Raw genomic sequence first — 11895 nt, forward strand, 5'->3', positions numbered from 1 at the left:
AGACCCTGGGCATGAGGAAGGCCAATGCTCACATACAGGTAGATCATCAACCTACTTCTCTGTCCCAGGAGCAGGAAGGCCTCTGTTCTTGCTCCCTTCGGTAGCTGGAGCTGCTGAGTTGTGGGTGTGGTGGGCAGAGATGGGAACAGGCCATAGGATTAAACAAAGGTCAGGGGGAGACTCCCAGTGTGTGGGAGATGATGTTGCCCCCCTGTGAGGAATCCCTTTCTTGCAGATGCTGGACTTTGGTTCCTGGACTCTGCCAGGAAGCCCAGCTCCCACCCCTAGCAGCTTGGCTGTTCCCTACCCTGCTGTGCACTAGGCCCTCTGCAGAGAGCTGCTCTTGGCAAGGACTGTAGAGCCAGCCGTCATCCTGAAAACTGACCATTTATTCCTACCCTTTGTTTCCTGTCTTTTAACCAGTTACCAATCCATGAGAAGACCTTATGATGTACCTGTATGGCACAATAATTCTGCATTGAATCAGTTGATTCAATTGCTTATTCTTTAGGGTTCAAACCCTTTGTTCTCCCCCTGGGGTGAGAGATCCCTGATGGTCACATCTGTCTTTCAGGCTGTGTGCCAGCCTCTCACACAAATATATCCTGCAGCCAGCCCAGCTCAGGGAGCGGTGGGACAGGTGATCTCATCCTGTCAAACCAAGCGGCATGGGTCTCATTGAGGCTCATACAGAAGATCCCATGCATCTCCTGGAGGTAAGAACCGTTCACTCTTCCTGCCACTTGGGGCTCTTGCAACAAACAGGACACTCTTGCTACATATCTTGGTTGGGAGCTTTCCCTATCCCTGGATCCCAGCCCTGGTACAGAGACCTATTTCTCATCATGATATCCTCACGTTATTCTCAGAGGATGTATCCAGGATCCTGGAGAATATTTTCTGCAGGAGGTTTGAGCGGGGAAGAGATGACTCACTTTCACGACCCAGGGGTCTTCAACCCAGGTCTGCAGGGTTCATGGGAGAAGCCACAGTGCAACCCTCCGCCTGACAGCCTACTGGAAATTGCTTACCTAGGACCCATGAAGTTCATCCCCAGTTTGAGGCTCCACTCCTGAAGTCCTATTGGAGAAGTCCCAGAGAAGCTAATTGGCCCCCTGGCCCTGCTTAAGGCAGCAGCAGAAACAGGAAGCTGACTGAAGACCGGAGCTGCTCCATGTTCTGGACCGTTTGCTGCCTGTTTCTGCTGCCATTCCCCTGGCTTGATTTCCTGGCATCTGATTTGTGGTTGTGATCGCAAGTTTGTCTTTTGCTTCTGATCTTCCAGTATCCTGACCCAGCTGACTCTCGACTCCTGTCATGTGAGTGTGGACTCTGGCTCTGACCAGTAGTTCTGGCTGCCCTTGACCCAGCCATGACATTGACTTTTGTACAATTTCTCCAATGCCCTTTTCTGCTCTCCAGCAAGATACACCAGTCCCTTGTCTCCCCAAGTCCCAGTTGCCTGCTCTTCAAGGGCTGATGGATAGTGCTTGTATTGCCCCCGCCCCAGCTGCTTTTCCTATGGGAATCTCCCTAGAGCAGAAGAGAAATCTGCTTTTCTCTTGGGATCAATCCCAGTAATAATTCCACCCACCCTGGCCTCAGCTCAGCTACTTTGTTTACCTGGGATCAGGGACCACTTTTGAAGCACTTAGCCTGTGGGTGGAGGTGGGAGCAGAGGCTGAAGCTCTAGCAGTTTCCACGGAAGAACATCACCCTGTCTTTCTACGGTCTGACTAGGGCTCCCTATCTGTCTTGGAGCTGAACCCCAGATGGGAGCTGATAGATTGTCCTTGGTGGGCTATGTTCTTGTGTGTGATGGAGCTGTGTGCCAGAGAGGGCCAGGAGCAGATGCACCACACATGGCCAGGACCAGGCTAAACAGCCTGTAATACTAGGTGAGTCAAACCATGGGCACATATAGACACCTTGGGCATCCATGGGGACTGAATCTGGGCACTTCCTCTTTGCAATGCCACATCAGAGACCATTGTTAGTGAGTGCCAAGTGACTGAGCAGAGAACTCCTTGAGAGACTCCAGACTAGTTAGTGTTTCACTGTGACACTCTGGGAGCTGTGTAAACAATGCTGCATTGAAGAGACTCTCCTGCTCTAACAAAGGATTTCTGTTCTCCTAGACAGTCAGTCCCTGAGACCAGTTTGCAGAATGTGGAAGAGCCCTTTGGCGATGTGTTGGAGGATTCCCCATGTAGATGGCAGCAGCTGCAGTGTCTTGGATCCCCATGGGCCAAGCCTCCACTCCTGACACTGAAGGCTAATCTCCCACTGCTCTCAGTGGGGCTTGGCTTTAGGTGCTGGGCCTGCGTGCCTTGACAGAGGACTCAGGTATTTCCATCAGGCTGCTCAATGGCAAATGCAGCCATACCATCCACAGAACTCAAGAATGGAAGTGAAAGAGCAGAGCTGGACCATCTGCTGCAATCAAGTCAGCAGAGCCGGGGAGAGAAGAGGGAGAATTCGAAGGTGGCTGGCTGCTGTAGGGAAGAAAAGCCCTTTGGGAGCCAGGGGAGTTGAAATAAAGAGTTAATGATGAATACTGCAGGCTTTATCTTGTGTGGTGAAGGGCTCTCTTTACTATCACACTAACCTTTAAAATAGCTGTGTCTGATGAAAGGGCAGATCTATGAAGGTAAGAGATCACCCTAGGGGCTTGAAGTCCCAGATCCTGTCACTATTGCATGCTTTTACCAGCTGATCTCAACCCAACAAATCCCTGAGGTGGTCACAGTAGTGGGCTCTTGTCCTCTTTTTCTGAACTAGCCACGAGAAAAAGGACATGATACATATGGTCATAGAAATAGAAAGGCTTGGGGGTCACTTGCAGTGTTGCCTGTTAATATGGCTCTTTGTGGGAGTACAGCAGGTTACTTTGGACGAGGTAGGAGCCACATGTCAGTGCAGGGTTTATACATCTCTACAAACCGATCACTTTGCGTGGTATTGTCAAAAAGCTGCACACCCCTTGGCAGCTCTTTTTAGAGCAACATGAACTCCCACAGGGGTTTCTGCTCTAAATTCTCCAGGCCGTAGGGAAGGATTCTTTGGAAAACAGGACTTTCCCTTGCTCCAATCCAGGCTTTCCTGTTCTGATGCTGCAAAACTGATAGGGAAGGCTTAAGCGTTCCTGGAGACCATGCTGCAACTCCAGCAATCCCATGATGCCTCAGCCCTGGGGACACGTTCTCTTTCTCCCCTGGTACCTTCCAAGGGAGGGAGGAAAGGGACACATGATGTGGAGTCGCTCCCTGGCTTACAGATAACCCATCCTGCAGTAACACAAGTGTGGACGCGGGGGAATGCTGTGCTGTGGTGTATGTGCCCTGCAAGACATCACTTGTGAAAGGAAGCAACACTGCTCCGACGAAGTGGGTATTCACCCACGAAAGCTCATGCTCCAAAATGTCTGTTAGTCTATAAGGTGCCACAGGACTCTTTGCTGCTAACACTGCTCTTGGCACTGGAATCTGGGCAATAAGGAAGAGGAGCCAGAAATGCTTTCTGGGGAAGGGAAATGGGGAAACCCGGCGGGATGATGTGTATGACTGGAATGTTAGTGTTGCTGGGCAGGGTGACACTTTACATTAGACCAGTAGTTCTCAAGCTGTGGGTTAGGGCCCCAAAGTGGGTTGCAACCCCATTTTAATGGGGTCACCAGGACTGGCTTAGACTTGCTGGGGCCTGGGGCCAAAGCTGAAGCAGGAGCCCCTGTGCCTGAGGCCGAAGCCAAAGCCTGAGGGCCTCTGCCCTGGGCAGTCAGGCTCAGGTTGCAGGCTCCCTGTCTGGGACTGAAGCTCTTGGGCTTTGATTTTGGACTCCCCACTCAGTGGGGCTTCTGAGAGCTCAGGCTTTGGTCCCCACTCCTGGGGTCATGTAGTAATTTTTGCTGTCAGAAGGGGGTCAGAGTGCAATGAAGTTTGAGAACCCCTGCATTAGACACATCATAACCTGTTTGATGTTCTTGGTCATTGAGAAGCCCAGGACCCCAAATGGACAGGGATCAATCTGCTAATTAACTAACACAGCCCATCAGGGGAACTGTGCGGGACTGGTACAGTTCACTGAATCCAAACCAGAGAGCAGGAAACACTTCTCCTTTTGCACCTGTCTGTGACTTGTGGGAAGAAATGAGGTTAGCATGGGGCACTTCCTATTGGGAAACAGATAGGGGAGGTCTCACACAGCCAGGAGTAAATCATCCTTGGAGATTTTTTTAAAAGTATAGATACTTTTCTAATACCAACTTTTGTACCCAGCTAGGGGTAACTCTATCGTAAGCTTCCTTATGGTGGATAAAGAATAAGGGAATAAATCACCAGAATCAGATGGTATTCACCCAAGAGTTCTGAAGAAACTCAAATGTGAAATTCCAGTACTACTAACTAACTAGTATGTAACCTATCCTTTAAATCAGCTGCTGTACCAGATGACTGGAAGATAGCTAATATGACACCAATGTTTAAAAAAGGCTCCAGAGATGGCTCCTGGCAATTACAGGCCACTGATGCTAACTTGAGTACCAGCCAATTGGGCGAAATTATAGTAAAGAGCAGAATTATTAGGCACATAGATAAACACACTTTGTTGGGGAAGAGAACATGGTTTTTGTAAAGGGAAATCATACCTCACAAATCTACTAGAATTCTTTGAGGGAGTCAAGAAGCATGTGGATAAAGGTGATGCAGTGGATATAGTGTACTTAGATTTTCAGAAAGCCTTTAACATGGTCCCTCACCAAAGGCTCTGAAGCAAAATGGGATAAGATGGAAGGTCCTCTCTGAGATAGGTAACTGGTTAAAAGGCAAGAAAGAAAGGGTCTGACTAATTGGTCACTTTTCAGAATGGAGAGAGATAAATAGTACTGGGACCAGTGCTGTTCAACATACTGCTAAGTGATAGGGAAAAAGGGGTAAACAGTGTGATGACAATATTTGCAGATGATACAAACCAACTCAAGTTAGTTAAGTCCAAAAGAAACTTCAAAGCGTGACAAAGGGATCTCACCAAACTGGGTAACAGGGCAACAAAATGCCAGATGAAATTCAATGTTGATAAATGCAAACTAATGCACATTGAAAAACATGATCCCAACTCTACATCTAAAATGATGGGGTCTAAATTAGCTCTTACAACTTAAGAAAGATCTTGGAGTCATTGTGCAGAGTTCTTTGAAAACATCCACTCAATGTGCATCGGCTGTCAAAAAAGCAAACCAAATGTTGGGAAAGCATTAGGAAAGGGATAGATAATAAGACAGAAATGTATTATTGTCTCTCTATAAATCCATGGTATGCCCACATCTTGACTACTGGAGCTCGTCTGTCCATCTCAAAAAGATATATGGGAATTGGAAAATGTACAAGAAAGGCCACCAAAGTGATTAGGAGAATGGAACAGCTTTCATATGAGGTGAGATTAATAAGGCTGGGGGGAGTTTTCAGCTTGGAAAAGAGATGACTAAGGGGGGATATGATAGAGGTCTATAAAATGATGATGAGTATGGAAAAAGTGAATAAGGAAGTGCTATTTACTCCTCATAACACAAGAACCAGGGGTCATCAAATGAAATTAATAGGCAGCAGGTTTAAAAGAAACAAAAGGAAGTATTTCTTCACACAACACAGAGTCAACCTGGGGAACCTCTTTGCCAGAAAATGTTGTGAAGGCCAAGACTATAACAGGGTTCAACGAAGAACTAGATAAGTTCATGGAGGATAGGTCCATCATTGGCTATTAGCCAGGATGGGTACGGTTACGAAACAATGAAGTGTTAGGTGTAAGAAGTATAAACTGTTTAATATGTTCAATTAATTGTTTAATAAGGTGTGTATGAAGTAAATCACTGGCTTTAAAATAAGATCCAATATGGAGCATATGAACTATTGACCCTTGGACTCCATCTCTGAGAGCAGACTGTTTACCATCAAGACACAGGCTCAAACCAGTCAAAACTGTTCTTTCTCGCCAAAACCAGCCTTCAGCATTCCGTCTCCTCAGAACTTTTCCCGCCACAAAAGTGATATAAGGACTTGTTCAGTGTCTGCACAGGGCTGCCCACCCCAGCGACAGCCTGTACACGGTTGGGTCTTCACAGTGCTCCCGAGCTGAAGAGTGAAGAACCCCATCGGTCCCGCCATGAGACTGAGGAACAGGAGGCCTGTCACCACCATTCCTGCCATCCTGCATTCCTGGTGTCCGTCATCCCAGAGGGCCTCCCTGCCAGCGACAAAATCCAACAGTCGTCTGGACTCCCCAGTGCTCCTCCTCAAAGGCTCTAAATCAGCCGGAGAGTGGAAGGTCCTGGGCATCACCCCTGTACGTGGTATCCACTGCACCTGAACAGTAGGAAAAGGTATTGGGGCATCATTTATTGTTTTCCAGTTTCCAAGGGAGGGTATATGGGCCTGAGCTTTAAGCTCCCAAAGCCAGTCACTGTTTCATTGTATTAATTAAGTTTGCATTTTCCCCTATTCCTCCCAGTTTTTCCTGTACCTTTATCCTGAATACACTTACCTTTGTTTGTGCCAAATCACCTTGTCTCCTCTTTATTTTATTTACACCACACAAAGAGGGAGGCTAAATCCACTGGTGATAGATACAGGAGGGAGTCGAGTTTGTATCTTCTGAGAAAGGGGCTTTCCTTTCCTATTTCTCCCCTACCATTTCTAAGCTTTTTCCTTTTGAAGCGTTGCCTTATTCCCCTTGAGGTAACACTAGCCTCTGTTTGCCAGAAGCTGGGAATGGGTGACGGATCACTTGATGATCACCTGTTCTGTCGATTCCCTCTGGGGCACCTGGCATTGGCCAGGCCACTGTGGGAGGATACGATTCTGGTCTGGATGGACCCTTGGCTGTTCTTATGACCAATAGAGGGCAGTCTCAACCTTCAATATTGATATTTGGTACACTCAAAGGTCTAACTTTCCAAAGCTGACCAAAATGATTAGTGAAAGTGTTTTGGAGAAAAACAATAATGTGAATGAAAATTGGGCTGGAGCCACATTGCATAATTAGCTGAGCTTGCAATGGGCTTCCATTCAACTCGCTGATGTTTCTGCATCTGTAAATGTGGTAACCGTTTTACAATCTAGATCCAATCAATTACAAGATGTCAGGGAACGTTTTAGGCATCAATTGTCTGATCATTGGGTAGATGGCAGTAAACAAGAGATTTCCATAAGGCTCCCGCTCTCCCTCTCCCCAAGAAGCCACCCTCATCATCTCTCCCCTTTCTGCCCCTGCATCCTCTGCAAACTTTCAAAGACGGATTCATCATGATGGCCTTTGCTCATGGAGATGTTGCCTAGTGGTCAGGGTTTCGGCCCTTTGACATGCGAGGGGGAGAAGGGCACGGCCGATGGTGGGGGAGCCCAAGGCCTCCTACTGGACTCTGACCCAGGACACTGAGGGCAACACCAGAGTGTGACACTTCCTATTCACCAGCTATTGTCCAAAGTTTGCAGTCAATCACAGGAGGCTCTGAAGGGTGTCAACTCATTGCTTGGCATCTCTTCATGGCCGGACGTGGCATGGCAGCTCTCTCCCTTTTGGAGTGGCAGCTGCCTCTGTAATGTTGCAGATTCATCGGTGAGTGGGATTGAACCAGGAACCTCTGGAGTTTAGTGCATGAGCTTCTACAGCATGAGCTAAAAGCCAACTGGCTGTTAGCTAAGGCTGTAAAGCAGACTCATTTTATCTTTTTCTCTAAGGGTACGTCTTCACTACCTGCCGTATCGGCGGGTAGCAATCGATTTATCGGGGATTGATATATCACGTCTCATCTAGACGTGATATATCGATCCCCGAATGCGCTATTATCGATTCCGTAACTCCACCAACCCCAACGGAGTTGCAGAATCGACAGGGGGATCTGCGGACATCGATCCCGCTCCGTGAGGACGGTGAGTAATTCGATCTTAAGTACTTCGACTTCAGCTACGTTATTCACGTAGCTGAAGTTGCGTGTCTAAGGCCTGGTCTACACTACGCTGTTAAATCGATTTAACGCTGTTAAAATCAGTTTAACGCTGCACCTGTCCACACTACACTGCTCTTTATATAGATTTAAAGGGCTTTTTTAAATCGATTTCTGTACTCCTACAAAACGAGAGGAGTAATGCTAAAATCAATATTACTATATCGGATTAGCGTTAGTGTGGATGCAAATCGAAGTTATTGGCCTCATTATTTTACAGTAGCTACCCACAGTACACCGCTCCAGAAATCGACGCTAGCCTCGGACCATGAACGCACACCACCGAATTAATGTGCCTAGTGTGGATGCGCACAATTGACTTTAATATATCTGTTTTACAAAATCGGTTTAAGCTAATTCAAATTTATCCTGTAGTGTAGACGTAGCCTAAGATCGATTTTCCCCCATAGTGTAGACCAGCCCTGAGTGGTCTCAGTGCCACTAGATGGGATACACCACCACACGCAGAAGGTGTGTGTGTTACATACTTCCCTAGCTGAGGTAGCGCGTCCTGAGCTTCAGAGACTTCCCAGCTGAAATCCTGGATGACTCCTGTAACAATGCAGCCTCTGGCAGGACAGTACTGAGAGTATCAACTCAGGACAAATTGCTTGGAGCAGGGCAGTCACAGCCCAAGGCTGGGCGTCCTTTACAAACCAGCCAAACAGAAAGGACTTACATTTTACCCCACTTGCTAACCCAAAGTCATACAAGCAATTGCCTCAGATACTCCAGTTCCCTTGTATCACCCGACCACTCCTTATGGGGATGAATGGTTATGAAAATCAATACCCCAGTAAAAGAAAAAAAGGTTCTCCTGATCCCACAGGACCAAGCCCCAGACCCAGGTCAATATACAAATCAGATCTTACCCACAAATCACGCTGTTGCTAGTCCTTTAGAATCTAAAATCTAAAGGTTTAGTCATAAATACAAATAAATACAGATGAGAGTTAAAATTGTTAAAGGAATCAATTACATACAGCAATGGCAAAGTTCTTGGTTCAGGCTTGTAGAAATGATGGAATAAACTGCTGGCACAAATTAAGTCTCTGGAGTACATCCACAGATTTGGATGGTCATTCAGTCCATTGTTCAGACCTTCAGTTTGTAGCAAAGTTCCTTCAGAGGTGAGAAGCAGGATTGAAGACAAAATGGAGAGGTTTCCAGGGCCTTTTATACCCTCTGCCATGTGGAAGGCCCCCTTTGTTCTTACTGTGGAAAATCATAATAGCAAGGTGGAGTTTGGAGTCACATGTCCATGCATGACTCAGTTCTTTACAGGTAGAGCAGCCATTGTTCACATGCTACTTTGAGTGTTCCCAGGAAGGCTTCTCACCTGTGGATTAGAGTTTCCCAAGATCCATTGTCAGTTAAGTGTTTCTTGATTGGGCACTTAATCTGATAATTCCTTTCTCAAGAAGCTGACCAAATGCTTCACTAATGCCACTTAGAATCAAATACATTGAGCTACAAGTGTGTAGCCAATACTTATAACTTCAAATACAAAAATGATACACACATACAGACAGCATAATCATAACCAGAAAATTACAACCTTTTCATAGACTCCCTACTTGACCTCTTTGTACAAAATTTGTGCAACTATAGGACCTTGGTTGCAACAATGATCTATATGGTCACAGTTCATGTCAATAACATCACACCCCCAACACAAAATTGATGCAGGAAGGGATGATAAAAACATCGCTGACTGCATCCCAAGAGCTCCCCATCCTTGGTTCTGTCTTACTACAGTAAGAGGTAAGAAGCTGTATAAGTGTATAACAGAAATGGTTTATCAAAGTCATGTTCAATAACATGATTGAATCTTTTTACAAACTCAAGGTAAAACTTGGTTAGAATAATAGTGGATTGTTCATAGTACGGGAATCTTGGCATTTACTTATGAAAGCAATGTGGTAATGGGCCTCAGTTTCCCTTTTCATACCGCTCATCAGGTCTGGAATGTCTTTTCTCCTGTGAAAAGTTTAGAGACTGTTTACAGGCAATAACTGAGAAACATCTGTATCACAAGGTCTTTTAACATGAAGTGTGTTCTTACATATGACTTAACATGTTCAAGGGTTTTCCCAAAAGATTAGGCACGTTGCACATTTTTACAGTTTCTGGTAATAGCAATACATTAGTTACAAAAATCACCATCAGCAATAACAACGAATCCATTGCAAGTGTCCATCTACAATCATTTTTGTCATGCCACACCTTTGGCTCAGTACCATTGGGGTTTGGGCCTTTTAGGGTTACCTTGTGGCTTCCCTTTGCAAAATTAAGTTCTCGCTTTCCTCCTTATTCTGAAGGATCAAACTCTGATTTCTCTTGCTTAACAGAATCCACTGGCTGAATGGGTGTGCTCTCTTTGCTAGCAGCTAGGAGCAAGTCTTTCTTCTCCCTGTCAGCCAGGTAATTTGCATCCAAACAGACAGAAGCCATTTACCAGTTTTCAGATCATTAACTCTTACCAGTTCCAAGGCTGGACTCTCTTTAAAACAGAGACCATCCATTTTTACTAGCATGTTAAATGCAAGGTTCTGTTGTCCTTTCATTACCAACCTCTGCTTCCATATGGAATCAGATGTTAAGTCCACTGAGAGACTACAGTCATATCCCAAATGTCTAGAGCTGAGAGTACGCCTGCCATCCCCTGCATTCTCGAGAGATTAACTACACAGCTGTTCCGCTCTGCAGACTGAGCTACCCAGTCTTCCCTCTGAACCTGAGACACATGTCTACATCTAAAATTTTGCAGCGCTGGTTGTTACAGCTGTATTAGTACAGCTGTATAGGGCCAGCGCTGCAGAGTGGCCACACTTACAGCAACCAGCGCTGCAAGTGGTGTTAGATGTGGCCACACTGCAGCGCTGTTGGGTGGCTTCAAGGGGGGTTCGGGGAACGCGAGAGCAAACCGGGAAAGGAGACCAGCTTCGCCGCGGTTTGCTCTCGCGTTCCCGGAACCACCCAGCAAACCGCAGGGAAGGAGACCTGCTTGTTCGGGGAACGCGAGAGCAAACCGCGGCAAAGCTGGTCTCCTTTCCCGGTTTGCTCTCGCGTTCCCCGAACCACCCTGCAAACCGCAGGGAAGGAGACCTGCTTGCTCGGGGGTTCGGGGAATGCGAGAGCAAACCGGGAAAGGAGACCAGCTTCGCCGCGGTTTGCTCTCGCGTTCCCCGAACCACCCTGCAAACCGCAGGGAAGGAGACCTGCTTGCTCGGGGTTTGGGGAACGCGAGAGCAAGCTGGGGAAGGAGACCAGCTTGATTACCAGAGGCTTCCTCAGGTATGCTGGGATACCTGCTTATTCCACGGAGGTCAAGAAAAGCGCTGGTAAGTGTCTATACTTGATTACCAGCGCTGGATCACCAGCGCTGGATCCTCTACACCCGAGACAAAACGGGAGTACGGCCAGCGCTGCAAACAGGGAGTTGCAGCGCTGGTGGTGCCCTGCAGATGTGTACACCTCCTAAGTTGCAGCGCTGTAACTCCCTCACCAGCGCTGCAACTTTCTGATGTAGACAAGCCCACAGACTGTTCACTCACAGAAGTAGCATGGAGACATTCCTCTCCCAACAACCTTGTCTTTCCAACAAACTGGTCAAACTCAGCCTCTTGGTTATGGGGCTGTCCAACTCTCTTAACAGCTTTTTCTTCATCTGAGACCTTCTTAAAGCTATCCACACTGGATCAAAAGGAAAGTCAGCAGATCCATTCACAACACAAAATTTCTATCTGTTAGGAACTGAAACTTCCTTGATTAAATCACTTCCACACCCTTCAGTTGCAACAAACAGCTTGCAAAGACTACCCTGAAAATCTCTCTCTTCAGGAATCTTTCTAAGCACCAATTCACCTTTACCTTGCTCCACAGAAGCATTGCTTCTGAGT

At 46.8% G+C, this 11895-nt stretch overlaps 1 long non-coding RNA gene across 1 annotated transcript; it reads left to right on the forward strand.

The window, feature by feature from the left end:
* Positions 1-457: 457 nt before the first annotated feature.
* Positions 458-2645, forward strand: LOC127036033 (uncharacterized). Its single transcript, XR_007769992.1, has 3 exons — positions 458-1319; positions 1741-1898; positions 2139-2645. It is a non-coding gene; the product is annotated as an uncharacterized LOC127036033 (long non-coding RNA).
* Positions 2646-11895: the final 9250 nt, after the last annotated feature.

The sequence above is a fragment of the Gopherus flavomarginatus genome, chromosome 17, assembly GCF_025201925.1.
Source record: "Gopherus flavomarginatus isolate rGopFla2 chromosome 17, rGopFla2.mat.asm, whole genome shotgun sequence".
Classification (NCBI taxonomy): Eukaryota; Metazoa; Chordata; order Testudines; family Testudinidae; genus Gopherus; species Gopherus flavomarginatus.